The following is a 17,933-nucleotide window of genomic DNA, read 5'->3' as shown; positions in this document are numbered from 1 at the left end:
AAGTCTGGGATTGTGATGCCTCCTGCTTTGGTTTTCTTTTTCAAGATTGCTTTGGCTATTTGGGGTATTTTCTGGTTCCATACAAATTTTAGGATTATTTGTTCTAGCTCTGTGAAGAATGCTGGTGTTACTTTGATAGGGATTGTTTTGAATATGTAGATTGCTTTGGGTAGTAAGGACATTTTAACAATATTTGTTCTTCCTATCCAGGAGCATGGAATCTTTTTCCATTTTTTTTTTTTTTTTTTTTGTCGTCTTCAATTTCTTTCAAAAGTTTTCTATAGCTTTCAGTGTATAGATTTTTCACCTCTTTGGTTAGATTTATTCCTAGGTATTTTTACGGTTTTTTGTGCAGCTGTAAATGGGATCAATTCCTTGATTTCTCTTTCTGTTGCTTCATTGTTGGTGTATAGGAATGCAACTGATTTCTGTGCGTTGATTTTGTATCCTGCAACTTTGCTGAATTCATGAATCAATTCTAGCCGTTTTTGGTGGAATCTTTTGGGTTTTCCATATAGAGTATCATGTCATCTGAGAAGAGTGAAAGTTTGACCTCCTCCTGGCTGATTTGGATGCCGTTTATTTCTTTGTGCTGTCTGATTGCAGAGGCTAAAACTTCCAATACTATGTTGAATAACTGGTGAGAGTGGACATCCCTGTCTTGTTCCTAACCTTAGGGGGAAAGCTCTCAGTTTTTCCCCATTGAGGATATTAACAGTGGGTCTTTCATATATAGCTTTTATGGTCTCAAGGTATGCTCCTTCTATCCCTACTTTCTTTAGGGTTCTTATCAAGAAAGGATGCTGTATTTTGTCAAATGCTTTCTCTGCATCTATTGAGAGGATCATATGGTACTTGTCCTTTCTTTTATTGATGTGATGAATCACGTTAATTGTTTTGCAGATATTGAACTAGCCCTGTATCCCACGTATAAATCCCACTTGGTCATGGTGAATAATTTTTTTAATGTATTGTTGGAGCTGGTTGGCTAATATCTTGTTGAGGATTTTTGCATCCATGTTCATCAGGGAAATTGGTCTATAGTTCTCCTTTTTAGTGGGGTCTCTGTCTGGTTTTGGAATCAAGGTAATGCTGGCTTCATAGAGTTTGGAAAATTTCCTTCCATTTCTAGTTTTTGGAACAGCTTCAAGAGAATAGGTGTTAACTCTTCCTTAAATGTTTGGTAGAATTCCCCTGGAAAGCCATCTGGCCCTGGACTCTTGTTTTTTTGGCAGATTTTAGATTACTAATTCGATTTCCTTACTGGTTATGGGTCTGTTCAAATTTTCTACTTCTTCGTGTTTCAGGTTTGGTAGTGTATATGTTTCTAGGAATTTGTCCATTTCTTCCAGATGGCCCATTTTATTGGCATATAATTGCTCATAATATTTTCTTATTATTGTTTTTATTTCTGCTGTGTTGGTTGTGATCTCTCCTCTTTCATTCTTGATTTTATTTATTTGGGTCCTTTCCTTTTTCTTTTTGATCAAACTGGCTAGGGGTTTATCAATTTTGTTAATTCTTTCAAAGAACCAGCTTCTGGTTTCATTCATCTGTTCTACTGTTTTTTGTTTTGTTTTGCTTTGGTTTGGTTTGGTTTCAATAGCATTAATTTCTGCTCTAATGTTTATTATTTCCTGTCTTCTGCTGTTTTTGGGTTTTATTTGCTATTCTTTTTCCAGCTTCTTAAGGCGTAAGGTTAGGTTGTGTATCTGAGATCTTTCTTCCTTCTTTAGGAAGGACTGGATTGCTGTATAATTTCCTCTTATGACCGCCTTTGCTGCATCCTAGAGGTTTTGGGTTATGGTGTCATCATTTTCATTGACTTCCATATACTTTTTAATTTCCTCTTTAACTGCTTGGTTAGCCCATTCATTCTTTAGTAGGATGTTCTTTAGTCTCCAAGTATTTGTTACCTTTCCAAATTTTTTCTTGTGGTTGATTTCGAGTTTCATAGTGTTGTGGTCTGAAAATATGCACGGTATGATCTTGATCTTTTTGTACTTACTTACGGATGATTTGTGTCCCAGTATATGGTCTATTCTGGAGAATGTTCCATGTGCACTGGAGAAGAATGTATATTCTGCGGCTTTTGGATGAAGTGTTCTGAATATATCTTTTAAGTCCATTTGGTCCAGTGTGTCATTCAAAGCCATTGTTTCCTTGTTGATTTTTGATTAGATGATCTGTCCATTGTTGTGAGTGGGGTGTTGAAGTCTCCTACTATTATGGTATTAATATTGATGAGTTTCTTTATGTTTGTGACTAATTGATTTATATATTTGTGTACTCCCACATTTGGCACATAAATGTTTACAATTGTTAGGTCTTCTTGGTGGATAGACCCCTTAACTATGATCTAATGCCCTTCTGCATCTCTTGATACAGTCTTTATTTTAAAGTCTAGTTTGTCTGATACAAGTATGGCTACTCCGGCTTTCTTTTGTTGACCATTAGCATGATAGATGGTTCTCCATCCCCTTTTTTTTCAATCCAAAGTTGTCTTTAGGTCTCAAGTGGGTCTCTTGTAAACAGCATATAGATGGATCTTATTTTCTTATCCATTGTTACCCTATGTCTTTTGATTGGAGCGTTGAGTCCATTGACATTTAGAGTGAGTACGAAAAGATATGAATTTATTGCCATTATGATGTTTGTAGAGTTGGAGTTTCTGGTGATGTTCTCTGGTCGTTTCTAATCTTTGTTGCTTTTGATATATACATACACACACACACACACACACACACACACATATTCATCTTTTCTCCCCTCAGAGAGTCCCCCTTAAAATTTCTTGAAGGGCTGGTTTAGTGGTGACAAACTCCTTTTATTTTTGTTTGCCTGGGAAACTTTCTATCTCTCCTTCCATTTTGGAAAAACAGCCTTGCTGGATAAAGAATTCTTGGCTGCATATTTTTCTGATTCAGTACACTGAATATACCCTGCCACTCCTTTCTGGCCTACCAAGTTTCTGTGGATAGGTCTCCTGCAAACCTGATCTGTCTTCTCTTGTAGGTTAGGGACTTTTTTTGCCTTGCTGCTTTCATAATTCTCTCCTTGCCTGAGTATTTTGTGAATTTGACTATGATATGCCTTGTTGATGGTTGGTTTTTGCTGAATCTAATGGGGGTCCTCTGTGCTTTCTGGATTTTAATGTCTGTGTCTTTCCCCAGGTTAGGAAAGTTTTGTGCTATGATTTGCTCACATAACCCTTCTACCTCTATTTCTCTCTCTTCCTCTTCTGGGACCCCTATGATTCTGATGTTGTTCCTTTGTAATGAGTCACTGATTTGTCTAATTCTTACATCGTGCTCTTTTGCGTTAATCTCCCTCTTTTTTTCTGCTTCGTTATTCTCTGTAAGTTTGTCCTCTATTTTGCTGATTCTCTGTTCTGCCTCATCCATCCTTGTCGCCACGGCATCCATCCGTGATTGCAGCTCAGTTATAGCATTTTTAATTTCATGCTGGATATTTTTTACTTCTTTTATCTCTGCAGAAAGGGATTCTCATCTATTTTCAACTCCAGCTAGTATTCTTATTATCATGATTCTAAATTCTGGTTCAGACATCTTGCTTGTATCTGTGTTCGTTAAATCCCTGGATGTCATTTCTTCATGCTCTTTCTTTTAGGGTGAATTCCTTCGTTTTGTCATTTTGAAGGGAGAAAAGGAACTAATGAGGTAGAAAAATTGAAATTTAAAAAAATTAAAATTAAAAAAATGTTAAAATTAAACACACACACACACACACACACACACACACAAATCGAGTAAATGATGCTAGATCCTAGGTATGTTTTGGTCTGGGTGTTGAAAGTGGTTTGACAGATTAGAGAAAAAAAAGGGGGGGAGAAAAAAAAAGGAAATCCTTTGAGAATTTGAAAAAATGAATACACTGAAGTAGACTAAAATGAGATGATGGGAGTAAAATAAAATTTGAAAAAATATACACAAAAGTAAATAATATAGTGGAAAAAAGTAAAGAAAAATATTTTTAATAAATATTAAAAATAGATATGAATTTTTTCTTTTTCTGTATTCAAGAAGAAAGGAAATGAAAAAGAGAAAAAAGATAAAAAAGAAAAGAAAGAAAGGAAATTGTTTGAAAATTTGAAAAAGTGAATCCACTGTAGTAGACTAAAATAACATGAAGGAAGTAAAATAGAATTTGATAAAATTTACATAAAAACAAAAAATACAGTAAAAAATTAAATAAAAATATATTTAATAGATATTGAAAGTAAAAATGAAGTTTTTCTCTCTCTGCATTCAATAAAAAGTAAAGAAAAAGAGAAAGAAAGAAAAAGAAAAAAAGGAAATTGAAAATTTGAAAAGGTGAATACACTGAAGTAGACTAAAATAAAATGATGGAAGTAAAATGGAATTTGAAAAAATTTACATAAAAGTAAAAAATGAAAGAAAAATATTTTTAATAAAAATTGAAAATAAAAATGAATTTTTTCTCTTTCTGTATTAAAGAAAAAGGAAAGAAGTGTAAAAGAGAAAAAGAAAGAAAGAAAATTGAATAGATGGACCCGCTAACAGATTGAAGTAGGACTGAAATCACTTCGTTTTCTCTAGAAGTCAGTCTATGTAGCGCCTGATAGTCCATAAACTAAGCCGGCGGGGAGACTTGTGTTCTTGAAGAGCGAGGTTGGCCCAGTTGGCCGGGGCTCAGTGTAACGGCTCCGCTCTCCACTAGATGGCGCTGCTGGCCTCCTGGGGTGGAGTGTTACAGCGGTGGAAGGTGCGTCTGCGCCTGCGCGGGAGCGGTCAAAATGGCGTCACCCGGCTACCCGGTCTGTTCTCCCGGATCAGCAATGGCGCACCGGTCCTCCGTCTTCAGCTCTCGTCCGCTCCCCGCTTTTCCACTCTGCGTGACCAGGCCCCAGGCCGTACCTCTCTCCCGAGTTTTGCCTCAGACGCGGCTGTTTTCCCCGGCCCCTTACTCCCAAAGGACTGCGGCCTCGACCCGCTCCGCCCCTCTGCGGGAGGGTCTCCCTGAGCGCTGGCCGAATGAGCAACGGCCGATGTCGGCTGCAGCCAGGAACGCCCGCTGGACCCTGCTGCTGCTGCCGGTGCCCCGAGACTGCGGCCCGAGGCCAGAAAAAGTTCGCGAGACAGGGTAGCAGCAGCGTTTCAGGGATGGTGGAAAATCGCAACACATGTCTGGCCCCAGGCTTCACCCTCAACGACCTGGTTCCAGCACCAGTGAACGTGGCCGCCTTCCGGGGTCTGCCGGGACCAGGTGGCTTCAACAGTCTCCGCCAAATGTCCTTCCGGCAGCGGAACCGCCTTGCCCCGTGTGGCCCGAGCGCCTCCCGGACCCCACTCTGTTCCTGGGGATTCGCCCTTCCCACCGGAGCACCGCCAGGTAGGGAGCTGCGGAGGTGCAGCCTTGCGCTCCCCTCGTTTACGGTCTTAATGGGATTTCAACCCTCTCCTTTCTCCTTTAGTCCCTGTGGCCGGTTCCCATTTTCCACTTTCTCTCCCGCTCCTTTTGGGGAGGGGGAGGGGTGCTTTTCCCGTATTCTCCCCGCCCCCCTCCCCCTGTCTCCGTCCTCTCTCTCCCTGCAAAAGCACCTCCCTTCCCGCGGCTTCCCGCTCCCCAAGTTCACTCGTCTGCGCCGCGTACCTGCTGAATTCTGTGGTTCAGGTTGTGCAGATTGTTGTGTTCATCCTCCAATCAGTGTTCTAGGTGTGTAGAATGGTTCAGTGTTGGTCTGGCTGTATTTCGTGGACGCGAGACACACAGAAAGCTTCCATGCTGTTCCGCCATCTTGGTTCCTCTCCCCCCCAGCCCCCGCCGGATTTTGTAGGTTTTTAAAAATCTGCTAACCATACAGGGAAGAGGCTTACTCGTTAACTTGGGTTTTATCATTTACATTGGGCGGTGAGTTTTTCCATTCTCTGAGGGCTGGGAGTTAGCCACAAGAAGCAATTTTAATAATGTCCAACTTTGTGGCTTTTACTCTCAGAGGGAGTGGGGTCCTGTGGTCTTCCATGAATCAGATCTTGGGACTCTTTTTATGACCTGTTGACTTTTAGGTTAAAGGTCATCCTGAGACCAAGATGGCTTTACTTCCATCAGCTTGTCTCCCGAGTCTCCCTTCCCTCCTGCCTCAACTCAATAAGTCTGAGATGGTCTTGACACTTTGCATTTCTAGTAAACTCCAGGGTGTTGTCATTGCTGCTGATTTGTGGACCACACATTAAATGGTAAAGGTTTGATATTACGTTTAAAATTTTTTGACATTTTTATTCATTTTGAGAGACAGAGACAGAGTACGAGTGGGGGAGGGGCAGAGAGAGAGAGACACAGAATCTGAAGCAGGTTCCAGGCTCCGAGCTGTCAGCACAGAGCCCTCACAGGGCTTGAACTCACGAACTGAGATCATGACCTGAGCCGAAGTCAGACATTTAACCGACTGAGCCACCCAGGCGCCCCTTGATATTATGCTTAATATGCTCTACTACTGTTCTCGTGTTGCTATAAAAAATTACCACAATTTAGGGTCTAAAGAAACCCAAGTTGATTATCTCACGATCTGTGGTTAGAAGCGTGAGTTGGCTCAGTTGAATTCTCAGCTCCAGATCTCCGGAATCCAAAATTAAGGTGTCAGCTGGTCAGGCCCTCATGAAAAGTCTCTGGGGAGACCAAACTCCAAGCTCATTCGTGTTGTTGGCAGAATCTGGTTCTACTCCATCGTAAGACTAGGATCCATTTCCTTCCCAACTGTTATGTAAGGGCCACCATTCATGCTATGAGGCCTCTTTTTGGTCATTTTATGGGCACACCTACCTCCGAGAGCCAGCAGAGTTACACTGACTCCTTATCACAGTTGGCATCACTAAGTTCCTCTTCTGCTGCATTTTTTTTTTCCTGCTTTTTCCAGGGGAAGAAGGCCTCCCATGATTTATGGCCTCCTGTGATTAGATCAAATCCTTCTGGGTAATCCAAACTATTCTCCCTATCTTAAAGTAAGATCTCAGTTACGTCTGCAAAATCACCTTTACCATTTAAAGCAACATATTTGTAAATATCAGGGATGGGGCGTGGACATCTTGGGTGGGGGGGCATCTCTCTACAGTATATGTATTAGGAGATACTAGGAAAACTTGGTAATACTTAAAAAGTTAAAAATAATGAAGAAGGTTGATTAGAGAAATAAGTGAAATACTGAAAAATGAAAACACCAGGGCACTCACGATGGTTCACTCGGTTAAGCATCTGACTCTTGATTTCAGCTCAGGTCACGAATTCATGGTTCGCGAGATCGAGCCCTACGTCTGTCAGCACAGAGCCTGCTTGGGATTCTGTCTCTCTCCCTCTCTCTGCCCCTCCCCTTCTTGCACGTGTGCACATACCACTCTCTCTCTTTCTCTCTCTCTCAAAATAAATAAGTAAACTTAAAAAACACGAAAACACCAAAATGATGGAAATTAAAATCTATCAGAGAGATAAATGGTGTCACAGATAGAGTGAAGTTGACACAGGTGCAGAAGAGATCATCACTGTTAATTTGTACCAAATTGGAGTTCGTGAAGGAAGTAAGAGTGAGAACCATAAATGAAGCAATATTAAAAGATAATGGATCAAATATTTCCAGAATTGTTAAAAGAAATCAATCCTTAGATCCAGAACTCCCAGTACATCCCCAGTGGGTTAAATAAAAAGATTACATAGATACAGCACAATGACACTGGGAAAAAAACAAAAAGACCAAAGGAAGATTTTTAAAACAAAAAGAAAAACAAGATTACAAAGATGATACTTTGATGTCTGACTCCTCAAATCCACAATGGAAGCTCAGAAATAAGATTTTCAACCTATTGAAGGAAAAGAGATGACAAAGTAAAATTATATATTTATAATTATAATTATTATAAGCTTTACATATAATTAGGAATCATTTATTATAGGTAATATTTATAAGTTATATAATTATATGCTATTATATGACTATGCTATATTACATAATTTATAATATAAGAGTTATAATATATGTCATATTTATAAAACATATAATTTATAATATAATATTTCTGGAGGATGGCCTTTGGGAAGAAGGAAAACTATCACCAACGGAAGGTCTGAGAATCATGAAGAATTGAGCAAAGACAGTAAAAAATATGCAGAAGAATTGAAACAATCATAAATTTAATACTTGAGTAATAATAAAGCGCATGGTATTAAAGAAACAAGAAAAAGATAGAATCAATGACAGCAATAACTTAGAAGTCAGGAGACACAGGCAATGGAAAAAATAGATGCTTTATGATCTCTATATTGCTAGTGGGGAAGGTAAAGCTATTTATCGTATTTCTGGTACCGAGGGATTAAGTATATATTTTAAATTGTCTATGATAACCACTGAAGGATGACAAGAGTTCATAAACTCCAAAGTAATGGAGGGGACAAATGCAAAATGAGTACTTAAATCAATTAAAAGTAAGGTGATGTGAATCAATACAGAGCGCACAGTCAGGAGGTAGAAATAAGTGCATGTGTATATGTGTTTGTAATAGTAATTTATTTGTACATAAACTCAAATATCCAGTTAAAAGACAAAGATGATCAGACTTGGTTAGCATTGTTTTCCTTTTATTTTAAGTTTATTTATTTATTTTTGAGAGAGAGAGAGAGAGAGAGAATGCGAGTGGAGGACAGGCGGGCAGAGAAAGAGGGAGAGGGGGAGAATGGCAGGCAGGCTCCGCATGGCAAGGTCATTAGCAGAGCCTGATGCGAGGCTCCAACCCACGAAGCCGTGAGATCATGACCTGAGGCGAAATCAAGAGGCGGACACTTAATGAACTGAGCCACCCAGGGGCCCCAACATTGTTTTTCTATACAGATATGTGTGCTAGTTATAGGGAACACATCTACAATAAAGCAATACAGAAAGGTATAATGTAGAGGCAAATACTAACCCAAAGAAAGCCGTGATAGCTCTATTAATATCAGATGCACTAGCCTTTAAGGTAGAAGGCAGCACATGAGAAAGAAGTGTAATCCACAGTTGATCCCGGAACAATACGGGTCTGAACCCTGGAAGTCCACGTCTGCGTCTGCGTGGATGTTTGCATGTTTTTTGATAAATACAGTATAGTGCTAGACATGTATTTTCTCCTTCTTATGATTTTCCTAATAACATTTTCTTTTCTCTAGCTTACTTTATTGTAAGAATACAGTGTATAATACATATTAATGTACAAAATATATGTTCACCTACTGCTGTTATTGCTATGGCTTTCCGTTAACACTAGGCTATTAGTAGCTAAGTTTTGGGGGGAGTCACAAGTTATATGTAGGTTTTTGACTGCATGAGGGTCAGCACCCTTAACCTCTGCCTTGTTCAAGGGTAAACTGTACTTAAATCTACCATGAAAGTATAAAATTATAACACACATAAAGATTCTGAAACTTATATGGGGGGAGTAAATGGACAAAAAAAATCCAAGCCACTGAAGAACAACTTGGCAATACTAGGGCAAGGAGGATCAGGGGTGGCTTCCTTATGAGTTACTGAGACTTCTAATGCTACACTATTTAGGAGACCAGGGGTGTAGGGCATTGCTTCAACGATATGCCCATTAACCAAAGAGACAGAAGAATCCATAATCAGCAGTTAATAACAGAAACCTAATTTACAGCAGTACTGATGTATCTTTGCAGAGTCATAGGGAAAGAGGATATAAGTGTACAACTTTAAAAGATAATCGAGGATAATATCTTTATCACAGTAAGGTATAATTTTTAACAAGACATAAAAAGTGAAAAACAAAAAGATGCAAACATTAAACGCTTTAAAATTAAGGACTCTCTTCCACTAAGTATCCACCAAAGAAAAAGATTATGACTGCTAAAAACTAGAAGGTATTTTCCAAACATAAAATTCAGAAGGGGTCAACATGTAGGATGTATGTCCAATTGCTACAAACCCGTATGAAATGAAAAGAACAACGTAGTTAAAAAAAGAGAGACAAAGTTTGAATAGGCACTTGACAGCAAAAGAAATTCAAATGACCAATAACGTATTTAAAAAATGCTCGGTTTCATTATTCAGGGAAATGGAAATTAAATTCACAAAGTCATTGGATTCACAAGATTGGCATAATTTTAAAGACTGGCAATGTCAAGTGCTGGCAAAAATGTGGAATAATTGGATCACTTGCATGCTGCTACTGGTGGTCTAAATTGGTTAAACCATCTTGGGAAACAACCTTTCTAGAGTAGTTGGAGATGAAACTAACCTATGGCCCAGTAGTCCACCTAGATGTGTGTCTGAACAAAAGAGATCCATTGAGACGCTTTGTGAACAAGACAAAAACTGGCAAAACACTGAAAACAACCCAAGCGTCCTGTAGGAGGACAGATAAATACATTTTGGGGTATTGGCAAAATTGAATGTTTGGCAGTGATGGAAATGAGTTGTAACTGTACTAAAAACATTGATGAAATCTTAGGATCAAAATTTGAAATAAAAAGGCCAGTTGCCAAAGAATCTATGAAATGAAATTTTATATAAAGTTTAAAATGTTGGATGACTAAGTATTATTTCTGGGAATAAACACGAATGTGGCAAAATTGTAAAAAGCACAAGGGATGATTGAACCTCATATTTCTTCTCCTTCTGTCACTTGCATTGCTTTCCAAATCTGTGCATTTGGAAGTATTTGTCTTCACCTGGAAGAATTTCCTTCAGCAATTTTTGTAGTATCGTTCTACTGACCACAAGTTCGCTGCATCTGTTTGTAAGAAAATGACTTTATTTCCAATGCTCATTTTGCCTTTGTTTGGAGACCTTTTTTTTTGTTGGCTTTAAGGTAATATATTTAGAGGACTTCCCCCACCCCCTCTGGACTTTAAAGATGCAATTCTATTATATTTTGGTTTCCAGGTTTGCCATTGAAAAGGCCTACTTCTGCTTCCTTGAATATAGTAAGATAGTTTTTCCCAGCTGGTTTTAAGAATTTATCTTTGTCTTTGGTTTTCAGCAATTTGGCAATATAAGCTAAGTTTTCTCTGTTTTTTCTCTGACTTGAGCTTATTGAGATTATTGAATCTGTGAGTTTATATCTTTCGCCAGGTTTGGAAAACATTATCTTTTCAACATTTTTGTTCTTTTCTTTTTCTCCTCTTTTTGGGCTGCAATTGCCCATAAATTAGACCATTTAATTCTGGATTATGCTTCTCATGCTGTCTTAATTTCATTATTTTTTCATTCTCTGTGTTCCACTGTGGCTTTCCTTCTCTCCAATGTGCTGTGTAAAATTGGAATATTGACCTTGAAGTTCTGCCTTTCTAACCTGAATACTCCACGAAGATATTTGAAATTGAGTTCTGCCTTACACTGATGTAAAAGCCCAACTTGTCAGCTGCCTTCCATATAAAGTTTGCCATATACGGCAAAACCTTGGTTTGCGAGCATAATTTGTTCCGGAAACATGCTTGTAATCCAAAGCACTTGTATATCAAAGTGAATTTCTCTATAAGAAATACTGGAAACTCAGATGATTCGTTGCACAACCCAAAAATATTCATATAAAAATGGTTACAATACTGTAATATAATACAAAATAATCAATACAAAATATAAAGAAAAATAAGCAAATTAACCTTCACTTACCTTTGTGGCTGGTATGAGGGAGACGAGAGAGGAGGCTTATTTCACCATCACTAGCGGAATCACTGCTAACTTGTGGCTCAAGGGAATCTTTTTCTTTTAGTGCAGCTTTAACAAGAAACCTCTCTGATGACCTAAGAAAGAAGCAAAGCCTTCCTAAGCTCACTCTTGTCCGGAAAAGCAAAGGACTGTCCATAGGTGCTTTGAAGTGACAAAAATACACTAGTTCCAGTTGTGGGCACCTCCCAGTGTTCTGAAAAATCACTGATTTCCACCAAATACCGCTTCCTGAGACCGAGCATGGGAGATGATCACCCACAATCCCTCAGTGCGAGTGCGCGCAAGAGAGAGAGAGAGAAGGAGAGAGAACCATTGGCTCGGTTGTGATCATGTGACATTCCACGTCATGTACTACTCGTATTGCAAGACATCGCTCGCTTATCAAGTTAAAATTTATTAGAAATGTTTGCTCGTCTTGCGGAACACTGCGGAACAAGTTACTCGCAGTCCAAGGTTTTGCTGTATTTGAAACTGCCTTCATACAGGCAAACTAGATCTATGTCAACATGGGAATAGTAACGGGACTTGAGGGTCCTCGCAAGTCAATTACATGCTGTGGTAGTACAAGAGGTGGTTGAGTTTTAATTTAAACTTGAATCTCTGCTTGTCTCATAAACACACGACATCACGGTACGTTGTTGGAAGGAAAGAAGGTTACTTGTACGGAAGATACTACACACTTACATATTATTTAGCAGTAGGAGACAATCCCGTATGAAACAATAAATATTGGCAAATATACTGCAAAAGCACACAAATTTAGAAGCTAGGTGAGACTGATGTGCTTGGAATGGGGATATGACACAGGAGGATAATTTCAACCAGCAAACCCTTGCAGCTGAATTTGAAGAGAAGTTGCTTGACTTTGACAAAATAAAATTATTTTAACCAAATGATAAATACAAACAAGACTCTGTTATTCTTAATAATCAAAATTATATTATGGATGTTACAGAGATTAGGGGGTCACTGTCCCCTACATGGGTCAACAAAAATGCATTGTATCATCGTAACCATCTAGGGAACAACCTAGGACCATTATGGATCTGGAAGCCTTTTTGGACAGAAGTTTTGTAGACTTAAGTCCTCATTTTCAGCGCAATTCTGAAGGAGAAATTAGGATGTTATCCTAATTCCTTGGCTCTCGTAATAGCCTGTTCTAATCTCCCTTTGATATTTCTGCGTGCTCTCCCTGTTCCTGACACAGGTGTATCATCTCCAGTCCGGACACAAAATTCCACAGTTTCTCGAGACTCAGTCTCAATCTCTCTCTTCTTCCCAGTCTTTTGTGTTTACTCAAGAACTTCCATCTGTATCTCTAGCTTTATCACCACCCAGCACAGACCATGCCGAATCCTGTGTTATGCCCAGATTTGTCCTCTGAGCATCATTTCATATATCCAAATGACAACTTGATGTCTCTCTCTGGTATTTCAAAGGCAGCTCAAATTCAACATTTAAAAATTTAATTTCATGATATGTTTACTTCAAACCCTATCAACTGTTTCATGGAAAGGGTATCTATTGTCTTAGAAAAACCAGAATCCCCTACATCAAGAGGAAAATCCAGCCTATGGCCTGTTTTGCGTGGCCTATGAGCCAAGAATGCTCTGAACATTTTTGTAATGGCTACTTAAAAAATAAAAGCAGAATAAAATAAAATAAGGAGCAGAGTTCATGCATGGTCTTCAAAGCCTAGAATATAAAAAAGTCTTATGGATCCTGACTTGGAGTGACCTTTGATGCTCATTGTTCATTCATGTGGTGTAGCTGACTCACAGAATTTCTACCAGCTTGCCTTATGAATATTCCAGAAATCTTTTCAGCTCTGTTAATAATCACTGTGCCACTACAGGTGGGAATCTGATGATCTCTTCCCTGAAATATCACAGCAGGATCCTAATTATGGATTGTTTCCCTGAGTCCACTGTGAGAGAGAAGAGCTTTTGTTCTATGCCTGCTGAGAACCATTCAGTGGCTTTGCACTGGTCCTCAAATAAAGACCAGTTTACCCTACTGTTCACTACTACTTTCTGTGCTCCAGCCACAGTGGCATTATTTCAGTTACCAACACATGCCCTTCTTCCTGCCACAGGACCTTTGCATAGATGCTCCTCCTGTGTCTGGAACATCCTTCACTCCTCACCCCCTTCTCCCAGGAAATGGCACTGTTCCTTAAATCTCCCTTTCGTTGAACAGTCTACATCTATCCTCTCTGACCAAGCTAATTATTATAATTATATATTGTCTTTTGTAGTATGTATAACAGATACAGTTATATATTTATTTGTTTGATTCATGGCTTAATTCTTTCTTTCTTTTAGTTTAAAAATCTACATATAATAAAATTAACTTTTGGATGTATAATTCCATGAGTTTTGACAAATGCTTAGAACTTTGTAACCATAAGAGAATAAAGTTACAGAAGGGTTCCGTTACCCTAAACAGTCTAATGCCACCCCCCCCCAACCCCACACTTCAACCCTGAAAACCACCAATCTGTTCTCTAACCCTATCATTTTGCCTTTTCTAGAAAGTCACTTAGGTGGAGTAATGCAGTACATATCATTTTGAGTCTAGTTTGTTTCACTTACCTAATGCATTTGAAATGTAATATTATTACTGTATGTGTCAATAATTTGTTCATTCCTATTTCTGGGTGGTGCCCATGTGCCGTATTTTATTTGTCCAGTCACATTAAAAGTCATTTGTAATATTTCCATGTTTGGTGATTATTAATAAAGCCTCTATAAACTTTTCATGTAGATTCTTTACATTATTAATTTTTATTTTTTTGAGGTCTTTTCTGATTTCTTTCATCACTCTTTTGTACTTTTCAACCTATGATACCACTACATGTATTGTTAGGATTAGTTCATTTATTTTAGTGCTGTTAAAAATCATATTTAATTTTTTTTTTTTGATTTCCAGGTGTCTAATCTCACAAAAGGACAATTCACTTTTGTGTTCTGACCTTTTCCTGCAACCGTTTTAAACTCATCCATTAATTCAGAGACTATTTTTGTAGGTTTTGTGGTATTTTTGATCCTACTGCCTTCTAGAAAAGACAGCTTCCTTTTAAGGCTTCAGACTTTCCCCTTTTGATCTCCTGTTGTCTAGATTATCCAGCAAGATGTTAACTGGGTGTGATTGGAGTGGTCGTCTTTGCCGTGTTCCTGATCTTAGGGAGGAAAGTATAAAATTTTCCACAACTAAGTATTAACTATAAGTAGCTTACAGAAGCTCTTTTTCAGGTTAAGGAAGTTCCATTTTCTACCTAGTTTGCTGATAATTTGTGTCATGAATAGATGTTGAATTTTTTTTTTTTAAGAGAGAGAGAGAGAGAGAGAGAGAGAGAGAGAGAGAGAGAACATGAATGGGGGAGGGGCAGATAGAGAGGGAGAGAGAGAACCTTAAGCAGGCTCCATACTCAGTGCAGAGCCTGACTCAGGGTTCAATCTCATGATCGTGAGATCATTACCTGAGCTGAAATCAAGAGTCAGACACTTAACCGACTGAGCCACCCAGGTGCCCCAATGTTGAATATTGTCAAAGACTTTTTATGATGCATCAGTTGAAATGATCATGTGATACTTCTTTAGTCTGTCAATATGGTGAATTATATTGATGTTTTGAGTGTTCGGTCAACCTATTTCAGATCACCATGAACCACCATGACCACCTTGGTCATGATGTATTATCCTTTTTATGTATTGCTGGCTTCAATTTGCTGATTTTTATTTCATGCATTTTGTGTCTGGTTTCATGAGGGATATTAGTCATGTTGTAATTTCTTTGGATTTGATACGAAGCAATGATAATCTCGTGAAGTAAGTTGGGAAGAATTTCCTCCTCTGTCTTTTAGGAAAGAGTGCATAGAACTGATAGAATTTTCTCGTGAAACCATCTGGGCCTTTTTTGTTGAAAGGTTTTTAACTACAGATTCAGATTATTTATTTGGTGTAGGAAGAATCATATTTACCTATTTCCTCAGTGAAGTTTGGTAATTTGTGACTTTCAAAGAAAGTTCCATTCTATCAAAGTTGTTGATTCACGGGCGCAGAATGGCTCACGGAATTCTGTTATTACCCTTTCAGAGGCTTAAGTGTCTCTAGTCCCATTTCCTCTTCCGTTCTTGAATTACACAATTTGTGTCTTCTCTTTTCTCGTGGGCAGCTGGGCAGCACTTTATCAATTTTATTGGACTTTTCAAAGAATGAGCTTTTGATTTTATTGATTTTTTTTTCTCTATTGTTTTTGCAGTCTGCAATTGCTACAGAGTCCTGCTGCTCGGTTCACCCTTGGGGAAACGAGGGGGGAAATTCACCCTTGGGGAGACGAGGGGGGAAATTCACCCTTGGGGAGACGAGGGGGGAAAAACATCTACAAAACTCACTCTGGCTAAGAGCTGTTATTCAAGTTTTCACTTCAGTTCTGAATCTACCTGGTAGTGCTTACTTTTCAGAGACCTCAAGAAGCTTTCTGTATTCTGTGCAGAGTTTTCAGTGGTAATCAGTGGGAGAGCAAGGCCGTGTCAGCTTACCCCCTCTTGGCTGGCAGTGGAAGTCTCTGTGTGGTGCTGGTGTCCACCTCTGTCTCTCCTCTGTGCTGTGAATCCATTGACATCAGAACTTGCAGATTTTATTTTTTATTAGTCCTCCTGTGTGTCTGGCAAAGCACCTGATACATTAATATATAACAGTATACTTGTTTTTTTTAAATTTAAATTCAAGTTTGTTAACATACAACATAGTCTTGGCTTCGGGAGTAGAACCCAGTGATTCATCACTTACATATAACACCCAGTGATCATCCCAAAAAGTGCCCTCCATAATGTTCGTCACCCAATTAAGCCACCCCCCTCACCTCCCCTCCAGCAACTCTCAGTTTGTCCATGTTGTTGCAGATGGCAAGATTTCATTCTTTTTCATCACTGAGTAGTATTCCATTGTGTGTGTGTGTGTGTGTGTGTGTGTGTGTGTGTGTGTACATATTCTTTATCCATTCAACAGTCAATTGACATTTGGGCTTTTTCCATAATTTGTCTATTGTTGATAGTGCTGCTATAAGCATTGTACATTGTTAAGTCCCTCTTTTTCAATGTACAACTGATGCAGTATCCCTAGTTTCCCACGAAGGTTATTGATGCATTGCTTTTATGCTTTATAAGATGGAATCTTAGGATCAAGGAGGCATTAGTTTTCTATTACTGTATACCTAATTATTGCCAATATAGTATCTCAGATCTTCTGTGGGTGAGCCTTCAGGCATGGCTTAGTGGGGTCTTCTGATCAGGCTCTCACCAGGCTGTGACCAAGGTTTCAGGTGGGGTTCTCATCTGTGTTCTCATCTGGACGTTAATTAGGGAAGAATCCATCTCAATGCCCATTTAGGTTGTTGGCAGAGTTCATTTGCTCATGTTTGTAGCACTGATGCCCTTGGCTGCTCCCTGGCTGACACAGGTCCGAGAGACCACTGCAGTTCCCTGACACTTGGCCCTCCCCTTGATCACTTCTAGATAGTCTATTTGCTTCTACAAGGCCAGCAGGAGAAACTCTCTCTCCAGTCCACTAAGTCATAATCTTTTAAATGTAAACTTATCATGGACTGAAGTCCTCTGCCTTTGTCATATAGCATAACCTAATCAACAGAGTAGCAGCCTTTGCCATATTGTTGGTTAGAAGCAAGTCACTGGTCCTGTCCACATTCAAGGGAAGAATATTCATTACAGTAGACATTACCTCAGAGGGTGTCTACCAGAAAGGAAGTAGAATATTCGTTTATCTCATGTGAGTATTTAGAAAGCAGATCAAGAATGGGAGTAGAAATGCGTCTCACTTCACTTACTGTCATGTTGCATGATCACATATGACAGAGCAGATCTATAGGAAATGTTCTTTGAATGAATAAATGGGTTAATGACTAAACAGTGGGACTTAACGTTGGACAGAATGTAGTCTGCTGGCGGCCTTTGGCTAGAGAAGGTCCAGAATAAAGCCTACTGCTAATTTGACTTCATTTCAATGTTCTCTAGATTCCCCCCAAACCCAGCACACTGTGTGTGAAGAGTTCACAGCACACAACACAGCTGGTGTTTGTCATTTCAGAGGTAGGCTCTCCAGCGTGGCTCCGGAGTTGCAGTCTCCACCCTGGCACAACTGGGTCTCACAGAGCAAGAATCCAGTTTGTGATGGAATGCGGCGTAAATGACCAGTGAATGCAGCCATTCAGCTGTGACTTCTGTGAG

The sequence above is a fragment of the Panthera leo genome, chromosome A3, assembly GCF_018350215.1.
Source record: "Panthera leo isolate Ple1 chromosome A3, P.leo_Ple1_pat1.1, whole genome shotgun sequence".
Classification (NCBI taxonomy): domain Eukaryota; kingdom Metazoa; phylum Chordata; class Mammalia; order Carnivora; family Felidae; genus Panthera; species Panthera leo.
This window is presented reverse-complemented; position numbering follows the sequence as displayed.